The sequence below is a fragment of the Saccopteryx bilineata genome, chromosome X, assembly GCF_036850765.1.
Source record: "Saccopteryx bilineata isolate mSacBil1 chromosome X, mSacBil1_pri_phased_curated, whole genome shotgun sequence".
In the NCBI taxonomy this organism is placed as follows: Eukaryota; Metazoa; Chordata; class Mammalia; order Chiroptera; family Emballonuridae; genus Saccopteryx; species Saccopteryx bilineata.
The window spans coordinates 99,226,275-99,248,575 of record NC_089502.1 but is presented as its reverse complement, the minus strand read 5'-3'; the positions used below and the strand labels follow the sequence as shown (position 1 = coordinate 99,248,575).

Here is a 22,301-nt window from a genome sequence, read left to right as displayed (position 1 = left end):
GTTTAGTTCATTTATTCTTTTTGCATTCAGTTTTATATTTTATTTTTCATTTTTGTGGATTTTGTTTTACTCTTAACTATATTATATAAAATGTTAACATGTTTTGGAGATAAACTATACAAAAATACATACATAAAATTGTTACCTCTCCCCTGGACCTTCTACCCTACTCTAACTTTACCATGGAGATAACCAATCTTGTTAGTTTCTGATTTATGCTTATGATGTTTCATTTAAAAATAAGCAGATGAATGTATATTTTAAAAGTTTCCTCTTCCATATTCAAAAGGTAATGCAGCAGGTTCTTGGATAACATCATTTTGTTTAATGTCTTTTTGTTATAATATTGATGAAGTGCTGTAGGAATTTAACTCTTTTTTTTTTTTAAATAATTTTATTTTTTTTAATGGGGTGACATCAATAAATCAGGATACATATATTCAAAGACCAGGGTATCTTGTCGTTCAATTATGATGCATACCCGTCACCCAAAGTCAGATTGTCCTCTGTCACCTTCTATCTTGTTTTCTTTGTGCCCCTCCCCCTCCCCCTTTCCCTCTCCCATTCCCCCCTCCCCCCCGTAACCACCACACTCTTATCAATGTCTCTTAGTTTCACTTTTATGTCCCACCTACGTATGGAATAATGCAGTTCCTGGTTTTTTCTGAGTTACTTATTTCGCTTCGTATCATGTTATCTAGATCCCACCATTTTGCTGTAAATGTTCCGATGTCATCATTTCTTATGGCTGAGTAGTATTCCATAGTGTATATGTGCCACATCTTCTTTATCCAGTCATCTATTGACGGGCTTTTTGGTTGTTTCCATGTCCTGGCCACTGTGAACAATGCTGCAATAAACATGGGGCTGCATGTGTCTTTACGTATCAATGTTTCTGAGTTTTTGGGGTATATACCCAGTAGAGGGATTGCTGGGTCATAAGGTAGTTCTATTTTCAGTTTTTTGAGGAACCACCATACTTTCTTCCATAATGGTTGTACTACTTTACATTCCCACCAACAGTGTATGAGCGTTCCTTTTTCTCCACAGCCTCTCCAACATTTGCTATTAGCTGTCTTGCTAATAATAGCTAATCGAACAGGTGTGAGGTGGTATCTCATTGCTGTTTTGATTTGCATTTCTCTAATAGCTAAAGAAGATGAGCATCTTTTCATATATCTGTTGGCCATTTGTATTTCTTCCTGGGAGAAGTGTCTGTTCATATCCTCTTCCCATTTTTTTATGGGATTGTTTGTTTGTTTGTTGTTGAGTTTTATGAGTTCTTTGTATATTTTGGATATTAGGCCCTTATCTGAGCTGTTGTTTGAAAATATCATTTCCCATTTAGTTGGCTTTCTGTTTATTTTGTTATCAGTTTCTCTTGCTGAGCAAAAACTTCTTAGTCTGATGTAGTCCCATTCATTAATTTTTGCCTTCACTTCTCTTGCCATTGGAGTCAAATTCATAAAATGCTCTTTAAAACCCAGGTCCATGAGTTGAGTACCTATGTCTTCTTCTATGTACTTAATTGTTTCAGGTCTTATGTTTAGATCTTTGATCCATTTTGAGTTAATTTTAGTACAGGGGGACAAACTGTAGTCCAGTTTCATTCTTTTGCATGTGGCTTTCCAGTTTTCCCAGCACCATTTATTGAAGAGGCTTTCTTTTCTCCATTGTGTGTTGTTGGCCCCTTTATCAAAAATTATTTGACAATATATATGTGGTTTTATTTCTGGACTTTCTATTCTGTTCCATTGGTCTGAGTGTCTATTTTTCTGCCAATACCATGCTGTTTTGATTGTCGTGGCCCTATAATAGAGTTTGAAGTCAGGTATTGTAATGCCCCCAGCTTCATTCTTTTTCTTTAGGATTGCTTTGGCTATTCTAGGTTTTTTATAGTTCCATATAAATCTGATGATTTTTTGCTCTATTTCTTTAAAAAACGTCATTGGAAGTTTGATGGGAATTGCATTGAATTTGTATATTGCTTTGGGTAATATAGCCATCTTGATTATATTTATTCTTCCTAGCCAAGAACAAGGTATATTCTTCCATCTCATTATATCTTTTTCAATTTCCCTTAACAATGGTTTATAGTTTTCATTATATAAGTCCTTTACATTCTTTGTTATGTTTATTCCTAAGTATTTTATTTTTTTTGTTGCAATCGTGAAGGGGATTATTCTTTTGAGTTCCTTCTCAGTTGTTTCATTGTTGGCATATAGAAAGGCTATTGACTTCTGAATGTTAATTTTGTATCCTGCGACCTTACTTTATTGGCTTATTGTTTCTAGTAGTCTTTTTGTGGATTCTTTGGGGTTTTCGATGTATAGGATCATATCATCTGCAAAAAGTGATACCTTTACTTCTTCTTTTCCGATATGGATGCCTTTTATTTCTTTGTCTTGTCTGATTGCTGTGGCGAGAACCTCTAGTACCACATTAAATAAGAGTGGAGAGAGTGGACAACCCTGTCTTGTTCCTGATTTAAGGGGGAAAGCCTTCAGTTTAGTGCCATTTAATATAATGTTAGCTGATGGTTTATCATATATGGCCTTTATCATGTTGAGATATTTTCCTTCTATACCCATTTTGTTGAGAGTCTTAAACATAAAATTGTGTTGTATTTTATCGAAAGCCTTTTCTGCATCTATTGATAAGATCATGTGGTTTTTGTTCTTTGTTTTGTTGATATGGTGTATTACGTTAACCGTTTTACGTATGTTGAACCATCCTTGAGATTCTGGGATGAATCCCACTTGATCATGATGTATTATTTTTTTAATATGTTGTTGTATTCGATTTGCTAGTATTTTGTTTAGTATTTTAGCATCTGTATTCATTAGAGATATTGGTCTGTAGTTTTCTTTTTTTGTGCCATCCTTGCCTGGTTTTGGTATGAGGGTTATGTTGACCTCATAAAATGTGTTTGGAAGTATTGCTTCTTCTTCAATTTTTTGGAAGACTTTGAGTAGAATAGGAACCAAGTCTTCTTTGAATGTTTGATAAAATTCGCTGGTATAGCCGTCAGGGCCTGGACTTTTATTTTTGGGGAGGTTTTTAATGGTTTTTTCTATTTCTTCTCTACTGATAGGTCTGTTTAGGCTTTCTGCTTCTTCTTGACTCAGTCTAAGAAGGTTGTATTGTTCTAGGAATTTATCCATTTCTTCTAGGTTGTTGAATTTAGTGGCATAAAGTTTTTCATAGTATTCTACAATAATTCTTTGTATATCTACGTTGTCCGTGGTGATTTCTCCTCTTTCATTTTGGATTTTGTTTATATGAGTTCTTTCTCTTTTTTCCTTGGTAAGTCTTGCCAAGGGTTTGTCAATTTTGTTGATCTTTTCAAAGAACCAGCTCCTTGTTCTATTAATTTTTTCTATAGTTTTTCTGTTCTCTAATTCATTTATTTCTGCTCTGATTTTTATTATCTCCTTTCTTCGGCTGCTTTTGGGTTGTCTTTGTTCTTCTTTTTCTAGTTCCTTAAGGTGGGAAGTTAAGTGGTTCACTTGGGCTCTCTCTTGTTTGTTCATATATGCCTGAAGTGATATGAACTTCCCTCTTATCACTGCTTTTGCTGCATCCCATAGATTCTGATATGTCGTATTGTCATTTTCATTAGTCTGTATAAATCTTTTGATCTCTGCACTTATTTCTTCTTTGACCCATTCATTTTTTAAAAGTATGTTGTTTAGTTTCCACATTTTTGTGGGATTTTTTTCCTCTTTTTTGCAGTTGAATTCTAGTTTCAAGGCTTTATGATCAGAAAATATGCTTGGTACAACTTCAATTTTTCTGAATTTGCTGATGTTGTTTTTGTGGCCCAACATATGGTCAATTCTTGAGAATGATCCATGTACACTGGAGAAAAATGTATACTCAGTCACTTTGGGATGAAATGTCCTGTAGATGTCTATCATATCCAGGTGCTCTAGTGTTTTGTTTAAGGCCACTATGTCTTTGTTGATTCTCTGTTTGGATGACCGATCTAGAGCCGTCAGCGGTGTATTGAGGTCTCCAAGTATGATTGTATTTTTGTCAGTTTTTGTTTTAAGGTCAATAAGTAGCTGTCTTATATATTTTGGTGATCCTTGGTTTGGTGCATATATATTAAGAATTGTTATGTCTTCTTGATTCAGTGTCCCCTTAGCCATTATGAAATGGCCATTTTTATCTCTGAGTACTTTTCCTGTCTTGTAGTCAGCATTATCCGATATGAGTATTGCTACACCTGCTTTTTTTTGGATGTTATTTGCTTGGAGTATTGTTTTCCAGCCTTTCACTTTGAATTTGTTTTTATCCTTGTTACTTAGATGAGTTTCCTGTAGGCAGCATATAGTTGGATTTTCTTTTTTAATCCATTCTGCTACTCTGTGCCTTTTTATTGGTGAGTTTAATCCGTTTACATTTAGTGTAATTATTGATACTTGTGAGTTCCCTATTGCCATTTTATATCTTGCTTTCTGTTAGTTTTGTGTCTTGTTTGATCCTTCTCTTTCGTTTTTCTATCTTTTGTTTTTATTTGGTTGTATTCCATACATCTTTCCTCTGTTGCTATCTTTTTTATCTCATGTGCTTCTGTGGTGGTTTTTTCAATGGTGGTTACCTTTGAGTAATGAAAAGGGTCCCTACCCTGTTCATTGTAGCAAACTATTTTGTGAGTACTTTTGCACTCCATCGTCCTTTGCTACTGTTAATCTCCATCTTCTCCCCCTCTTTCTTTTTGTTGTTGTCACAGTTTAAATTTGGTTTTATTGTGTTCTTCTTGGAGCTTTTACTTGTGGCTCTGTTTTTTTTTTTGTTCTTTGTATCTGATTGGAGAACCCCCTTTAGTAATTCCTGAAGTGGGGGTTTTCTGATGATAAATTCCCTCATCTTTTCTGTATCTGTGAATGTTTTTATTTCTCCTTCATATTTGAAGGATAGCTTTGATGGGTATAGTATTCGTGGCTGAAAGTTTCTCTCTTTCAGGACTTTAAATATTGGGGTCCACTCTCTTCTAGCTTGTAGAGTTTCTGCTGAGAAATCTGATGATAATCTAATGGGCCTTCCTTTATATGTTGTATTCTTCTTTTCCCTGGCTGCCTTGAGAATTTTTTCTTTGCTGTTGGTTTGTGTCAATTTCATTATGATATGCCTTGGAGTAGGTTTGTTGGGGTTAAGAAAACTCGGTGTTCTGTTTGCTTCTTGAATTTGAGGCTTTAGTTCTTTCCACAGGCTTGGGAAGTTCTCATCTATTATTTGTTTGAGTATGTTCTCCATTCCATTTTCTCTCTCTTCTCCCTCTGATATACCTATTATTCTTATGTTATTCTTTTTGATGGAGTCAGATAATTCTTGTAGGGCTATCTCATTTTTTTAAATTTTTGAGTCTCTTTCTTCTTCTCTCTGTTGTGCCTCAAGTTGCTTGTCTTCTATTTCACTAATCCTCTCTTCTATCTGACCTGTTCTATTAGCTAAGCTTGTTACTTTGTTTTTCAGCTCGTGAATTGAGTTTTTCATCTCTGTTTGATTTGTTTTTATAGTTTCAATTTCTTTGGACATATATTCTTTGTGTTCATTGAGTTGTTTTCTGAGCTCCCTAAATTGCCTTTCTGTGTTTTCTTGTATATCTCGGAGGATTTTTAGGATTTCTATCTTGAATTCTCTGTCATTTAGCTCCAAGGTTTCCAATATATTAAATTTTTTCTCCATAGATTTTTCCTCATCTAGCTGTGTTACTTCTCTTTCTTTTGTATCCATGATATTCGATTTTCTCTTACTTAATGGCATCTGAGGGTGGTTTTGTTGATAGTATTAATGAGATTAATAAAGAATAAAAAGTTAAAAAAAATAAAAAATCAAAAAGAGTTTTATTTTTTTAAAAAATTAATAATGAAATAAAGAAAAATAAAATAATAATTTTTAAAAAAAGGAAATTATTCCCCCCCTCCTTTTTTCCTCTCCTCTCCCCTTTTTCTTGAGAAAATCTTGTGGTGAACTGTGAATTATAACAAACAATGCCTGTGATGGAGGTCCTGAATCGGGGAAAAGTAATAAAGGGGCAAAAAAAAAAGGAAAAAAAAAAGGGGGGGGCGGTATGGACCCACAAAAAGCAAATAAAGAAAAAATTTGGGTCAAGAATAAAATGATTTGCTTTTAGGTGTTGGTGTTGTCTAAGAGTTATGATGAGAGGAATAAGAGGACAGAAAAATGGGGGGACAAATTTAAAAAACAATATTGTATTTAGTGGAACAAGAACTAGATAAAATGGAGAGCCAGGGATGGGAGCACTGCTAGTGAGTTAAAAAGGTGAAGTAAAAAACCCCCAAAATGCCACAAACATAAGTTTGAGTCCCAGATAAGATAATTTGTTTGTTATTGAGGTTTGAATGAGAGGAGATGTAAAGGAGAAAGGAAGAAACTAATATAGAGGGAGAAAAGAAAGAGAGAGAGAGAGAAAAAAGAGGGAACCAGTAAAAGAAGAAAAAAGAAAGGAGAGAGAGAGAGTTAAGGGTTTTGGAGTGCAACCCTCATAGAAAGGAAGAGGAGAAAAAAGATAATGGGAGATGTAACACTTATGGGTAGTGTAGTTCAAGGAGAGGAGAGAGTAAGACCGGCAGAGAGTTAATCGGCCAAATTGGAGGAGGAAAAAAAGTATCAAGAATGAAGATAAGAGAAACAAACGAACAAATATAATAAAATGGGATAGGTTATAAAGTCTGCGTATTATTCTTGATTTTGAGAGGTTATCTTCTTGTTTTTTCTTTTCTCTCCCTCTTCCTGGTCGGTGACTCTATACCCCAGGTTCTGCCCCTTTGGCACGCTCAGGTAGAGGTTTGCAGTTGATAAGTCTCTATGGCAATGTCATGTATTGTGCTTTAGTCTCGTTGGGAGTCAAGGCTCATTAGCTTTCATAGGCTCCGACAGTGAGAGAGTCCGTGTTCCTGGAGCCTTTCTCCTAGTCTTTCGTTTCTCAATTAGTAGCCTGATAATCCAGCTATGGGTTTGTTGCTGCCTCTGCCTGGAAAGTAAGAGGTTCAAAGAGCTGGCAACTCCCCACTCTATTTCCACTCAGCACAGGGCTCTGGGTAAGGCTCAGTCAGTCAGAGCTGCTAGCATAATCAGGCGGGCTTTCCGCCCACTCAAAGACCTCTGGCTCTGCCACTCTGTCCGGTAACACAGGCGGGCACCCACTTCCGGGGTGCTTGGAGGAAACTCTCATTCACTATCTGCGCGCGCCGACCAGGATATCCAGCCAGTAGTCTCACGCTCTGAGTGAAACCCCCAACCGCATGGAAATTTGCAGCGCTGGAATTCGCTCTCACTCCGTCCCCGTGCGCGGCTTTTGCAAGGCGCTGGGGCGGCCCGAGATTCCGCTTTTGCCCACACAAAGGCCCCTGACTCTGCCCCTTTGTGAAATAACACGGGCGCGCCCTGCCGAGGCACTTGGAGGAATTGCTCACTACCTGTCTGCGCGCGCACACCAGGATATGAGGCCGGCCGCGTTTCCCTGAGTGAAACCCTCACCAGCACGGAAAATTTCCACTGTTGGAATTAGTACTCGCTCCCTCCCGTGCGCGGCTTTCCCAGGGCGCTGGGGCTGCCCAGAGATTCTGCTTTCGGCCCACAGAAAGGCCTCTGACCCTGCCTCTCTGTGGGGCAACACGGACACCCACTTCTGGGGCTTAGGAAGAGATCTCTCGCCCACTAACTGTGCACCAACCAGGAGAACGGGTAAAATGGCTGCCCCGCTTGTCTTTCTTTGTTTGGGTTTGGCGCGAGTGTTAGCTTGTATTGCCCGTCTTGCCACAGGAACAGTTTTTCCTCCGCTAGGATCTCCGTGCCACAGCCTGGTTCGGCCTTTTGTGCGCGGCCTGGATGTATTCACCCCCTTTGCCCGCCTCAGTTTCTATATTCACAGTTACCAGAGAAAGCCGCCCTGTTTAGGTTAGTGAGGAAGGCGGAGCATTTCTTACTCCCTATTTCCTTCAGGATTTGGTTATATATTTAGCCAATTTTTCACTCGACCATACCTTCGGGTGTATTGTGAAGCATCTGGAGGCTCCAAGTATAGGTTTTTCTGTTTCTGGTTGAAGATCTTGTTGAGTTTTGGGGGAGATTTATCGGTATCGCTTCCTACTCCGCCATTACTCTGACGTCATCAGGAATTTAACTCTTGTTTATATCAGTTAGCCTATAGTAAAATTTGTTTCATTGTATGTAGTTTCTCTTGAAGTCACAGAACCTATCAACGATATTAAGCAAGGACTCACTGTATACTTTTTTTATAGATTCTTTTGTACTTTGCTTTATTCCCTTGACAATATATCCTGGAAATTGCTCTGTGTATATTTACAAATATTGTCCTTATTCATTTTTTTTTCTCTGTTCCGTTGAGTGACAGCTGCCACTGGCACAGGCCCAGGGCAAGGATGCAATCAAGGCTTTTCTTTCAGCACCAGCTACCAAGTCCTGGCCCCACTGTCTCGAGGAGGACCTGTGAAAGTGCTAGTGTCCTTATTCATTTTTGAGATATAATTGACATATAACATTATATTTCTGGTATACAGCATAATTATTTGATTATTGTGTATGTTGTGAAATGATCACCACAATAAGTGTTAACATCCATCACCACACAGTTAGATATTTTTCCTTATAATGAGGACTTTTAAAATTTACTCTCTTAGCAACTTTCAAATATCCAGTACAATAATATTAACTATAGTTCCCATGATTTACATTAAAATCGCTACTTATTTTATAATTGGAAGTTTGCACCTTTTGACCACCTTCACCCGCTTTGTCTGTCCCCTCCCCTAACTCTTGCCTCTGGGAACCACCAGTCTGTTCTTTGTATCTATGATTTTTGAGTTTTTCGAGATTCCATGTATATGTGAGATTATACGTATATTGTTTTTCTCTCTCTCACTTATTTCACTTAAAATAATGCCTTCAAGGTCATTCCATATGTTGCAAATTGTTTTATAGTTTCAATTCTTACATTCAGATCTTTACTCAATTTTGAGTTACCTTGTAGGTGTGGTGTAAGATAGTAGTCTAGATTTGCATGTGGCTGCCCAGTTTTCCCAGCACCATTTATTGAAGAGACTGTTTTTTCCATATTCCATATTCTTGGCTCCTTTGTCATAAGTTAATTGACATATATATATATATATATATATATATATATATATATATATATGTATTTTCTGGACTTCATATTCTGTTCCATTGATCTAAGTGTCTGTTTTTATGTCAGTACTACACTGTTTGGATTAATGTAGCTTTGTCATACAGTTTGAAATTAGGGAGCATGAAGCTTCCAGCTTTGTTCTTCTTTCTCAAGATTGTTTTGGCTATTCAGGGTATTTTGTGCTTCCATACAAATTTTAAGACTTTTTGTTCTATTTCTGTGACTCATTTGTTTTTATAGCAGCACAGTATTCCATTAGTGGATGTATGAGTTTGTTCAACCATTGTCCTATGTATTTGAGAATGTTGGTTGTTTACACCAGGGGTAGTCAACCTTTTTATACCTATCACCCACTTTTGTATCTCTGTTAGTAGTAAAATTTTCTAACCACCCACCGGTTCCACAGTAATGGTGATTTATAAAGTAGGGAAGTAACTTTACTTTATAAAATTTATAAAGCAGAGTTACAGCAAGTTAAAGCATATAATAATAATTACTTACCAAGTACTTTATGTTGGATTTTCGCTGTTTGGCAGAATAAATCTTTATAAAACAACTTACTATAGTTAAATCTGTCTTTTTATTTATACTTTGGTTGCTCTGCTACCGCCTACCATGAAAGTTGGAATGCCCACTACTGGGCGGTAGGGACCAGGTTGACTACCACTGGTTTACAGTATTTAGCAATTAAGAATAATGCTGCAATGAACTATATTATGTATATGTTGTTTCCTTTTTGTTTAGGTATATTTTCTATATAAATTTATACAAGTGGCATTGCTAGATCAAAAAGTAAATATAATTGCAGTTTTGTTAGGTACTTCTAAATTCACTCCTGTAGAGGCTGTGCTTTTTCCACTCCCATTAGCAATGTATCATAGTGCCTGTTTCTACATGGCTGCACTAACAGAGTATGTTGTCAGGCTTTAAATTTTTTCAATCTGGTAGAAAAGGAATAGTATCTTTCTATAGTTTGAATTGGCATTAATCTTACTATGAGTAAATAGAAAATAATTTCATATATTTATTTTTTTAAGATTTATTTTTACTAAATTTAATGGGATGGCATTAGTTAATAAGATCATATAAGTCTCAGGTGTATATCTCTATGGTACACAATTTCTTTACCCACTTTTATCCTTTATCCACTGCCACCCCACCCCATTCCCTCAGTAATCACTGCGGCGGACTAGCATGGCTTGTAATTCTGGATCTTGAGGGAGAACGGTGCAGAATTAAGAAAACAGATTTATTGAGAAAAAAGGATAGGATTGGGAGGCCTCTTCAATGCTGATGGCAATATCCAAGTGCCCCATAGCCCCAGTTTGCTTTATTATATAGCCATATGCAAATCAAGGAAGGCCTTGATAGAAAGTTATACATCTGAGGCAAAAACAGGAACTCTCCCAAGGCATAAACAGGAATCCCTCCACCATGCATAAGCGAAATCAACCAACATCTGAATCAAACAAAGAATGAGAGGAAGGGCATGTAAATTGCTTCCAGAAACTTAAGCAAGCAAGTGAAGTGGGTGCAAATACTCAGCATCATAGCTGATATGGAGGTGGTGGGGGGAGAACTTAGCCTTTTGCTAAGCCTCGAATTTACAGAGGATTTTTGCCATTTGCAGTCTACAACAAATCACCATACTATTGTCTGTCTGTGACTTTTATTTTTATATCCCACAAAGCAGTGAAATCATACAGATCTTAGCTTTTTCTGATTTACTTATTTCACTTAGTATAATGTTCTGAAGGTCCATCCGTGTTGTCATAAATGGCAGTATTTCATAATTTCTTATAGCTAAGTAGTGTTCCATTTTATATATGTACCACATCTTCTTTATCCAATCATCTATTGAGGTACTTTGGTTGTCTCCATGTCTTGGCCACTGTGAACAATGCTGTGATGAATATTGGGGTGCATGTGTTTTTGCATACAAAAGTTTTTGAGTTGTTTGGGTAGATTCCCAGTAAAGGGATTGCTGGGTCATAAGGTAATTCTTTTCTTAATTTTTGAGTGACTACCATACTTTCTTCTATAATGGTTGTCCTAATTTACATTCTCACCAGCAGTGAATGGGGTTCCTTTTTCTCCACAGCCTCTCCAACACTTGGTATTACCTGTCTTGTTGATAACAGCCAATCTGATAGGTGTGAGGTTTTATCTCATTGTGGTTTTGATTTGCATTTCTCAAATAGCTAGTGAAGATGAGCATCTTTCCATATATCTATTTGTTTGTGTGTCTTCGTGGAAAAAGTATCTGTTCAGGACCTCTCCCATTTTTTTCATTGGACTGTTTGCTTGTTTGTTGCTGAGCTTTGTGAGTTCTTGACATATTTTGGATATTAGCCTGGAGCTGTTTGTTAATATCATCTCCTATTTGGTTGGTTGCCTATTTGTTTTGTTGTCAGTTTCTTTAGCTGTTCAGAAGCTTTTTAGTTTAATATAGTCCCATTCATTTATTTTTGCCATTATTTTCTTGCCTTTGGTGTCAAATTCATGAAATGTTCTCTACAGGAGAGACAAGATGGCCACAGAGTAGGCTGACGTTCTAACTCCCACATCCCAGAACCAAAGTGGATTACAACTTAATTTTGAGAACAGTCATCTTAAAAGACCAATTTTGGACTAAACAAAGAGGATTCTATAGCCAAGGACCACCAAAGAAGCCACACTGAGACTGGTAGGAAAGGCGGGTATGTGGAAAGGGCTGCCCCACTTCCGGGAGCAAGCAGCAACCTGGAAGGACTCTCGGTGGGGAGAGTTGCTGGGAGAGTTTTGGGTCCTCAGCCACAGAACCGGTGTCTCAGCCTAGAGCCCTGGAGCCTGGAAGGGGTGAACAGACTATCTGGCTGGGAAAGGAGCCTAGATACTGTTTGAGAGGAGACAGAACTCTTGGACCCAGGCTCTGTATTAAAGGGACCGCACGGAGAGCCTCGCTCACAGCTACCTGCCCGGGGCTCCGGTAGCGAGGAGTGCTGGGAGGACTGGGATTGCCAGGAGAGAGTGTGGTTTTGGAGGCACAAAGGGAGACACTTTAAGGGATAGATGCACTAACCCTTGGGCTGAATCACTCCCCAAATCTAAAGTGAACATTTTTCCTTGGAGCAGCAATACCAGCAAAGGGAAGAAATTACCCTCTATACCAGAGGCTCTCCTGCTCCAGTCAGAACAAAGAGGTGCTTAGAGGTAGGCAGCACATTAGGGACACAGGAAGTGAGTGATGAGGTCTGAGCTATACCCCCCCCCACTCTGTTGAGTGCTCGTTGGGGGCCAGCGAGCTGGTGGCGGTGAGGTGTGGCTGCAGGAGCCAGAGTAGTTTGAGCAAGCACATGCAGGCTCACTCACAGAGGCAGAAGCCACAACAGCCGCTGTGGAGGTTGGAGCGAGTGTGCAAGCCCACCCATGGAGTGAGCCTGGGCTACCTTGGAGGCGGTCCGAGTGGGTGCATGTGGGCCTGCCAGGGGCAGCGAGCTGGCACTAGCAGTGCTTGAGTCCAAATGCCCGAGATAGCAACAGCAGAGGCAGGGGCTGGCAGACAGACCACACATCGGGAGCACAGAGGCCACACCCACTGAACCCCTGTGACCACACCCTTCTGAGTGCTGAAAAGGAAGAAAAAATGAAAATAAAGTAAAATAAATAAAAAGTCTGCATAGAATGACATCTGAGGCTAAGGGGCAAGCCACATCTAATGTTGTACCTAATCACTGAATTATAGTACTGAGCCCAACAAGAAGCCAGCAATAAGAGGCAGCAGAAAGTGGATCTCAGGTGAAGTTGAACTTTTAAAGGAACTTCCCCTAGGTCAAGAGTAGATAAAAGTTGGTCTGGGAGTGCAGCTGATATCTACAATGGCACCTGGGCCCAGCAGAGGCAACCACAATATCTGGATCGCCTGTAGCTCCAAAAACATTGATAAGAGCCAGTCATAGGCAGTGACGCCCCACTGATCTGCACCAGGGTCCAGCCAGAGAGGTCCAGGGTAGGCACATCCAGTGGCCAGATATGGAGAGCATCAGTTCAGGACCCAACAACCCTTGTTAGAGTGGTAGCTTAAGGAAGGGCTCCTCACACCTGACCCAGCTAAGACATAGAAAACGCCAACACAAATAGCAAAAAGAATAGTGATAGCAGATAAGTAGCCCACAGCAGATTACAAACAACAGCTCATGCCAACCCAGGAAGACCTAGAAATAACACAACTGAAAATTTGAGGCAGACAATACCAACCCTAGACTCAGCTAGCTATGCAAACAACACATCCAAAAGAAGAGTGTATACACAGATAAAATGGGAAGACAAAGAAACGCAATCCAAATGAATCAACAAGAGAAATCATGAGAAAAAGAACTGAGTGAGATGGAAATAACCAAATTACTGGATGCAGAGTTTAAAATAATAAGATGCTCAAAGATCTTAGAGCAACATCAAGATGGACATAATGAACACCTAAATAAAGAGATAACAAGCATCAAAAAGGACATTAAAATAATAAAAATGAACCAGTCAGAAATTACAAATACAATATCAGAAATGAATACACTAGAAGGAATTAAAAGCATGCTGGATGAAGCTGAGGATCGAATCAGTGATTTAGAAGACAAGATATACGAAAACATGGAAGTGGAGCATCAAAAAGAAAGGAGGCTCCAAAAGTCTGAGGAAACTCTAAGAGAGCCCTGTGACAACAGGAACAGAAATAACATCTACATCATAGTGGTTCCTGAAGGATAAGAGAAAGAAGAAGGAATAGAGAACTTGACTGAAGAAATCATAGCTGAAAACTTCCCTAAATTGATAAAGGAAAAAGTCACAAAAGTTCAAGAAGCACAGAGAATCCCAATAAAGAGGAACCCAAAAAGACCTACACCAAGACACATCATGATTAAAATACCAAAGCTAAGAGATAAATAAAATACTAAAAGCTGCAAGAGAAAAGCAATCACCTACAAAAGAGCCCCCATAAGGATGACATCCGACTTCTCAACAGAAACACTTGAGGCCATAAGGGAATGGCAAGAAATATTCAAAGTAATGCAGAACAAGAGCCTACAACCGAGACTTCTTCTTCTTCTTTTTTTTTTTTGAAAAAAAAAATTTTTTTAATTTATTTATTGGTTTTTAGAGGGGGGAGAGAGAGAGAGAGAGAAAGGGGAGGAGCAGGAAGCATCAACTCCCATATGTGCCTTGACCGGGCAAGCCCAAGCTTTCGAACCGGCAACCTCAGTGTTCCAGGTTGACGCTTTATCCCACTGCGCCACCACAGGTCAGGCACAACCGAGACTTCTTTATCCAATGAGGCTGTCATTTAAATTTGAAGGAGAAATAAAAAGTTTCTCAGACAAAAAAAAAAAAACAACCAAAAAAAAACTCAAGGAATTCATTACAACCAAACCAATGCTGCAAAAAATGTAAAGGGGCCTGTTGTAAACAGAACAAAGGGGGGAAAATCTAGTAAAAGAGGAATGTAGATTTAAAGAATAAAATGGCAATAAACAGCTACATATCAATAGCAACCTTAAATGTAAATGGATTAAATGCTTCAATCAAAAGACATAGGGTAGCTGCGTGGATAAGAAAACAGGACCCATACATATGCTGTCTACAAGAGACCCACCTCAAAACAAAAGATACACATAGACTGAAAGTAAAAAGTTGGAAAAAAATATTTCATGCAAATGGAAATGAAAAAAAAAAAAGCTGATGGCCCTGGCCAGTTGGCTCAGTGGTAGAGCGTCAGCCTGGCATGCAGAAGTCCTGGGTTCAATTCCCGGCCAGGGCACACAGGAGAAGCGCCCATCTGCTTCTCCACCCATCCCCCCTCCTTCCTCTCTGTCTCTCTTCCCTTCCCGCAGCCAAGGCTCCACTGGAGCAAGGATGGCCCAGGCACTGGGGATGGCTACTCGGCCTCTGCCCCAGGTGCTAGAGTGGCTCTGGTCGCAACAGAGCGACGCCCTGGATGGGCAGAGCATCGCCCCCTGGTGGGCAGAGCGTCGCCCCCTGGTGGGCGTGCTGGGTGGATCCCGGTCAGGCGCATGTGGGAGTCTGTCTGACTGTCTCTCCCCGTTTCCGGCTTCAGAAAAATACAGAAAAAAGAAAGAAAAAAAAAGCTGATAGCAATATTTATATCTGACAAAATAGACTTTAAAATAAAGATATAGTAAGAGATAAAGAAGGTCACTCCATAATGATTAAAGGAATAATCCAACAGGAAGGTATGCCCATTATAAATATCTATGCACCTAATGTAGGAGCACCTGAATATATAAAGCAGACTTTGATGGACAAAAAGAGCGAGATCAACAGCAATACTATAATAGTAGGAGATTTCAATACCCCTACTGGATAGATTCTCAAGAAAGAAAATTAACAAAGAAACATCAGACTTAAAGGATACACTAGATCAACTGGATTTAATAGATATCTTCAGAACCTTTCACTCTAAAACAGCAGAATATACATTCTTTTCAAGTGCTCATGGTACATTCTCTAGGATAGACCACATGTTAGCACAAATGAGTCTCAACAAATTTAAGAAGATTGAAATCATATCAAGCATCTTCTCTGATCACAGTGGCATGAAACTAGATATCAACTACAATAGAAAAACTGAAAAACACTCAAACACTTGGAAACCCAATAGCATGTTATTAAATAACGAATGGGTTAACAATGAGATCCAGGAAGAAATAAAAAAATTTCCTTGAAACAAATGAAAATGAGCATACAACAACTCAAAATTTATGGGATACAGCAAAAGCAGTCCTGAGAGGGAAATTCATAGCATTACAAGCATACCTTGAGATGCTAGAAAAAGCTCAAATAAACAACTTAACCCTGCATCTAAAAGAACTAGAAAAAGAACAGCAAGTAAAGCCCAGAGGAAGTAGAAGGAAGGAAATAGTAAAGATCAGAGTAGAAATAAATGACATAGAGCAGTGGTTCTCAAAGTGTGTGCCAGGGCACACTGGTGCGCCCTAGAAGATTTCCAAATGTGCCCTATGGTATTCCTGAGAAATATGTGCCTATTTGGGAACAAAAAACCAATAGGGTTTTCAGAGTTTAGATTTTTGGGAGACAGAGGTGTAGGGAATTGGCTGTAAGCTGACAGTCTGCCCAGCCCCCCCCCCTCCCCACCTCACTTGCCTGATTAGGTTGCAAAAGGCTGTTAAGCTATGGTGCTGGATTGTTTACACTACCCCCCCATGTTCCCCAGAAAGACTGGAGGCAAGTTTCTTCTATCCTTTGTTTGGTTAAGTCGATATGTGTGGTGGGTTTTTGGATTGATGATTAAACATAAGGAATTGTCTCTTGAAGCCTTTTGGATCTTTATAAAAGAAGAATATGTGGCAATATCTAAAAAAGCTTTGAACATTTTACTACAATTTTCAACATCCTATTTGTGTGAATTAGGATTTTCTACCCTCAACACAATTAAGAGTAAAAAGAGAAGAATTCTTCAATGTATTGATGAGGAAATGAGAGTTTGCCTCTCAAATATATGCCCAAACATTGAAGAAATTACCAGGACACATCAGGCTCATGTTTCTCATAAACTCAAGAATGAAAAAACTTAACACATTCACAACAGGACCTGCCAAATTTACTAAAATTTACTAAGAATGTATTTATATATATATAAAGATAACTTTTTTGTCATTTTTCTATTTTTTAACCCCTCTTTTTTATTAATTCTTAAAAGCATAACTGATAAAATATAACATAAAAATGATTTTTATTGTCAGAATAAATGTAATTTTGTCATATTTATTTCATTTAATTACCATAAAATCACGCTTGGACTTTATTTTTTTCTATAATATTTGACTTAATTATTATAACATTTCTCAGAAATTTTTATATAGTGCACCTACAATTATTTGTAGGATTTAAATGCGCCCCAACTTAAAAAAATTTGAGAACTACTGACATAGAGGCTAAAGAAACAATACAGAGGATCAGTGAAACCAAGAGCTGGTTCTTTGAAAAGGTAAACAAGATTGATGAATCTTTAACCAGACTCACCAAGAAAGAAAGGACTCAAATAAATAAAATTAGAAATAAGAGTGGAGAAGTAACAACTGACACAGCAGAAATACAAAGGATTGTAAAAAAATAGTATTAAGAACTATATGCCAAAAAGTTAGACAACCTAGGTGAAATGAACATATTCCTTGAAACATATAATCTTTCATAAAACAATCTGGAAGAATCAGAAAACTGAAAGACAGATTACAACAAATGAGATCAAAACAGTTAAAAAAGAACTTCCAACAAACAAAAGTCCTGGGCCAGATGGCCTCACAGGCGAATTCTACCAAACACTGTATTCAAAGAAGAACTAATTCTATCCTTCTCAAGTTATTTCTAAAAAGTCAAGAGGAGGGAAGACTTCCAAGGTCCTTTATGAGGCGAGCATAGTTTTGATTCCAAAACCTGGCAAAGACAACACAAAGAAAGAAAACTATAGGCCAATATCCCTGATGAATTTAGATGCTAAAATTCTCAACAAAATATTAGCAAACCAGATCCAGCAATACATGAAAAAACTCATACATCATGATCAACTGGGATTTATTCTGGGGAGGCAACACTAGTTCAATATTTGCAAATCAATCAATGTGATTCATCACATAAACAAAAGGAAGGAGAAAAACCACATGATTGTATCAATAGATGCAGAAAAAGCATTTGATAAAATCTAGCACCCATTTATGATCAAAACTCTCAGCAAAGTGGGAATACAGGGAACATACCTAAACATGATAAAGGCCATCTATGACAAACCCACAGTCAATATCATACTCAACGGGCAAAAATTAAAAGCAATCCTCTTAAGATCAGGAACAAGGCAGTGGTGCCCCCTTTTACCACTCTTATTCAATTCAGTTCTAGAAGTCCTAGGCACAACAATCAGACAAGAAGAAGAAATAAAAGGCATCCAAATTGGAAAAGAAGAACTAAATTATCATTATTTGCTGATAATATGATACTGTCGATAGAAAACCCTAAACTTTCAGTCAAAAAACTACTGGACCTGATAAATGAATTCAGCAAGGTGGCAGGATATAAAATTAATATTCAGAAATCAGAGGCATTTTTATACACCAACAATGAACTGCCTGAAAGAGAAATTAAGAAAACAATGCCCTTCATTATTGCAACAAAAATAATAAAGTACCTAGGAGTAAATTTAACCAAGGAGGTTAAAGACTTGTACTCGGAAAATTATAAAGCATTGATAAAAGAAGTCAAGGAAGATACAAAGAAGTGGAATCATATGCCATGTTTGTGGATAGGAAGAATAAACATCATTAAAATGTCTATATTACCCAAAACAGTTTATAAATTCAATGCAATTCCTATTAAAATACCGATTACATACTTCAAAGATATAGAACACATATTCCAAAAATTTATATGGAACCAAAAAAGAGCACGAGTAGCCTCAGCAATCTTGAAAAAGAAGAATAAAGTGGGTTGTATCACACTTCCTGAGATCAATTTATACTACAAGGCCATTGTAATCATAACAGCCTTGTACTGGCATAAGGAACAGGCATATAGATCAATGGAAGAGAACAGAGAACCCAGAAGTAAACCCACACCTTTATGAACAATTGATATTTGACAAAGGAGGTAAGAGCATACAATGGAGTAAAGACAGTCTCTTCAACAAATGGTGTTAGGAAAATTGGACAGGTACCTGCAAAAGAATGAAACTAGACCACCAACTTATACCATTCAGAAAAATAAACTCAAAATGAATAAAATACTTGAATGAGGTGGGATATAAAAGCGAGACTAAGAGACATTGATAGGAGTGTGGTGGTTACGGGGGGTGGGGGAAGAGGGAGAGGGGGAGGGGGAGGGGCACAAAGAAAACTAGATAGAAGGTGACAGAGGACAATCTGACTTTGGGTGATGGGTAAGTAACATAATTGATTGACAAGATAACCTGGACATGTTTTCTTTGAACATATGTACCCTGATTTATTGATATCACCCTAGTAAAATTAATAAAAAAAATACTTGAATGTAAGTCGTGAAACCATAAGGATCTTAGAAGAAAACATAGGCAGTAAGCTATCTGACATCTCTCACAGCAATTATATTTGTTGATTTAGCTCCACAGGCAAGTGAAATAAAGGACAGGATGAACAAATGGGACTATATCAAACTGAGAAGCTTTTGCACAGCTAAAGACAATATGAACAAAGTAAAAAGACAAACCACACAATGGGAGAACATATTTTATAATATGTCTGATAAGGGTTTTTTTTTTTTTTTTTTAATAAATTTTTATTAATGGTAATGGGATGACATTAATAAATCAGGGTACATATATTCAAAGAAAACATGTCTAGGTTATTTTGTCATCAAATTATGTTGCAAACCCCTCGCCCAAAGTCAGATTGTCCTCCGCCACCATCTATCTAGTTCTCTGTGCCCCTCCCCCTCCCCCTAACTCTCTCCCTCCCTCCCTCCCATGTCCTCCCTCCCCCCCCCCTTGGTAACCACCACACTCTTGTCCATGTCTCTTAGTCTCATTTTTATGTTCCACCAATGTATGGAATCATGTAGTTCTTGTTTTTTTCTGATTTACTTATTTCACTCCTTATAATGTTATCAAGATCCCACCATTTTGCTGTAAATGATCTGATGTCATCATTTCTTATGGCTGAGTAGTATTCCATAGTGTATATGTGCCACATCTTCTTTATCCAGTCTTCTATTGAAGGGCTTTTTGGTTGTTTCCATGTCTTGGCCACTGTGAACAGTGCTGCAATGAACATGGGGCTACATGTGTCTTCACGTATCAATGTTTCTGAGGTTTTGGGGTATATACCCAGTAGAGGGATTGCTGGGTCATAAGGTAGTTCTATTTGCAGTTTTTTGAGGAACCACCATACTTTCCTCCATAATGGTTGTACTACTTTACAGTCCCACCAACAGTGAATGAGGGTTCCTTTTTCTCCACAGCCTCTCCAACATTTGCTATTACCCGTCTTGTTGATAATAGCTAATCTAACAGGAGTGAGGTGGTATCTCATTGTAGTTTTGATTTGCATTTCTCTAATAACTAATGAAGCTGAGCATCTTTTCATATATCTGTTGGCCATTTGTATCTCTTCCTGGGAGAAGTGTCTGTTCATGTCCTCTTCCCATTTTTTAATTGGATTGTTTGTTTGTTGTTGAGTTTTATGAGTTCTTTGTAAATTTTGGATATTAGGCCCTTATCTGAGCTGTCGTTTGAAAATATCAGTTCCCATATAGTTGGCTGTCTGTTTATTTTGATATCAGTTTCTCTTGCTGAGCAAAAACTTTTAATTCTGATGTAGTCCCATTCATTTATCTTTGCCTTCACTTCTCTTGCCATTGGAGTCAAGTTCATAAAATGTTCTTTAAAACCCAGGTCCATGATTTTAGTACCTATGTCTTCTTCTATGTACTTTATTGTTTCAGGTCTTATATTTAGGTCTTTGATCCATTTTGAATTAATTTTAGTACACGGGGACAGGCTGTAGTCGAGTTTCATTCTTTTGCATGTGGCTTTCCAGTTTTCCCAACACCATTTGTTGAAGAGGCTTTCTTTTCTCCATTGTGTGTTGTTGGCCCCTTTATCAAAGATTATTTGACCATATATATGTGGTTTTATTTCTGGGCTTTCTATTCTGTTCCATTGGTCTGAGTGTCTATTTTTCTGCCAATACCATGCTGTTTTGATTATCGTGGCCCTATAATATAGTTTAAAGTCAGGTATTGTAATGCCCCCAGCTTCATTCTTTTTCCTTAGGATTGTTTTGGCTATTCGGGGTTTTTTATAGTTCCATATAAATCTGATGATTTTTTGTTCCACTTCTTTAAAAAATCTCATAGGGATTTTGATGGGAATTGCATTAAATTTGTATATTGCTTTGGGTAATATGGCCATTTTGATTATATTTATTCTTCCTATCCAAGAACAAGGAATATTTTTCCATCTCATTGTATCTTTTTCGATTTCCTTTAACAATGCTTTGTAATTTTCATTATATAGGTCCTTTACGTTCTTTGTTATGTTTATTCCTAGGTATTTTATTTTTTTTGTTGCAATCGTGAAGGGGATTATTTTTTTGAGTTCGTTTTCTAATATTTCATTGTTGGCATATAGAAAGGCTATGGACTTTTGTATGTTAATTTTGTATCCTGCGACCTTACTGTATTGGTTTATTGTTTCTAATAATCTTTTTGTGGAGTCCTTCGGGTTTTCGATGTATAGGATCATATCATCAGCAAAAAGTGATAGCTTTACTTCTTCTTTTCCGATATGGATGCCTTTTATTTCTTTGTCTTGTCTGATTGCTCTGGCCAGAACTTCTAGCACCACGTTGAATAAAAGTGGAGAGAGTGGACAACCCTGTCTTGTTCCTGATTTAAGGTAGAAAGTCCTCAGTTTTGTGCCGTTTAATAGGATGTTGGCTGATGGTTTATCATATATGGCCTTTATCATGTTGAGATATTTTCCTTCTATACCCATTTTGTTGAGAGTCTTAAACATAAAATTGTGTTGTATTTTATCAAAAGCCTTTTCTGCATCTATTGATAAGATCATGTGGTTTTTGTTCTTTGTTTTGTTGATATGGTGTATTACGTTGACTGTTTTGCGTATGTTGAACCATCCTTGAGATTCTGGGCTGAATCCCACTTGATCATGATGTATTATTTTTTTAATATGTTGTTGTATTCGGTTTGCCAGTATTTTGTTTAGTATTTTAGCATCTGTATTCATTAGAGATATTGGTCTGTAGTTTTCTTTCTTTGTGCCATCCTTGCCAGGTTTTGGTATGAGGGTTATGTTGGCCTCATAAAATGTGTTTGGAAGTATTGCTTCTTCTTCAATTTTTTGGAAGACTTTGAGTAGAATAGGAACCAAATCTTCTTTGAATGTTTGATAGAATTCACTAGTATAACCGTCTGGGCCTGGACTTTTATTTTTGGGGAGATTTTTAATAGTGTTTTCTATTTCCTCCCTGCTGATTGGTCTGTTTAGGCTTTCTGCTTCTTCATGACTCAGTCTAGGAAGGTTGTATTGTTCTAGGAATTTATCCATTTCTTCTAGATTGTTGTATTTGGT

The 22,301-nt window shown here is 37.7% G+C and overlaps 1 protein-coding gene and 1 non-coding gene across 2 annotated transcripts in view; one reads left to right on the top strand and one right to left on the bottom strand.

The window, feature by feature from the left end:
- Window positions 1–22,301, top strand: part of LOC136317064 (zinc finger protein 182) — a 55,226-nt gene that overhangs the window by 10,290 nt on the left and 22,635 nt on the right. The gene's annotated exons all lie outside the window — the stretch shown is intronic.
- On the bottom strand, window positions 8,366–8,494 carry LOC136318023 (small nucleolar RNA SNORA30/SNORA37 family). The gene has a single exon (XR_010727994.1). It is a non-coding gene; the product is annotated as a small nucleolar RNA SNORA30/SNORA37 family (small nucleolar RNA).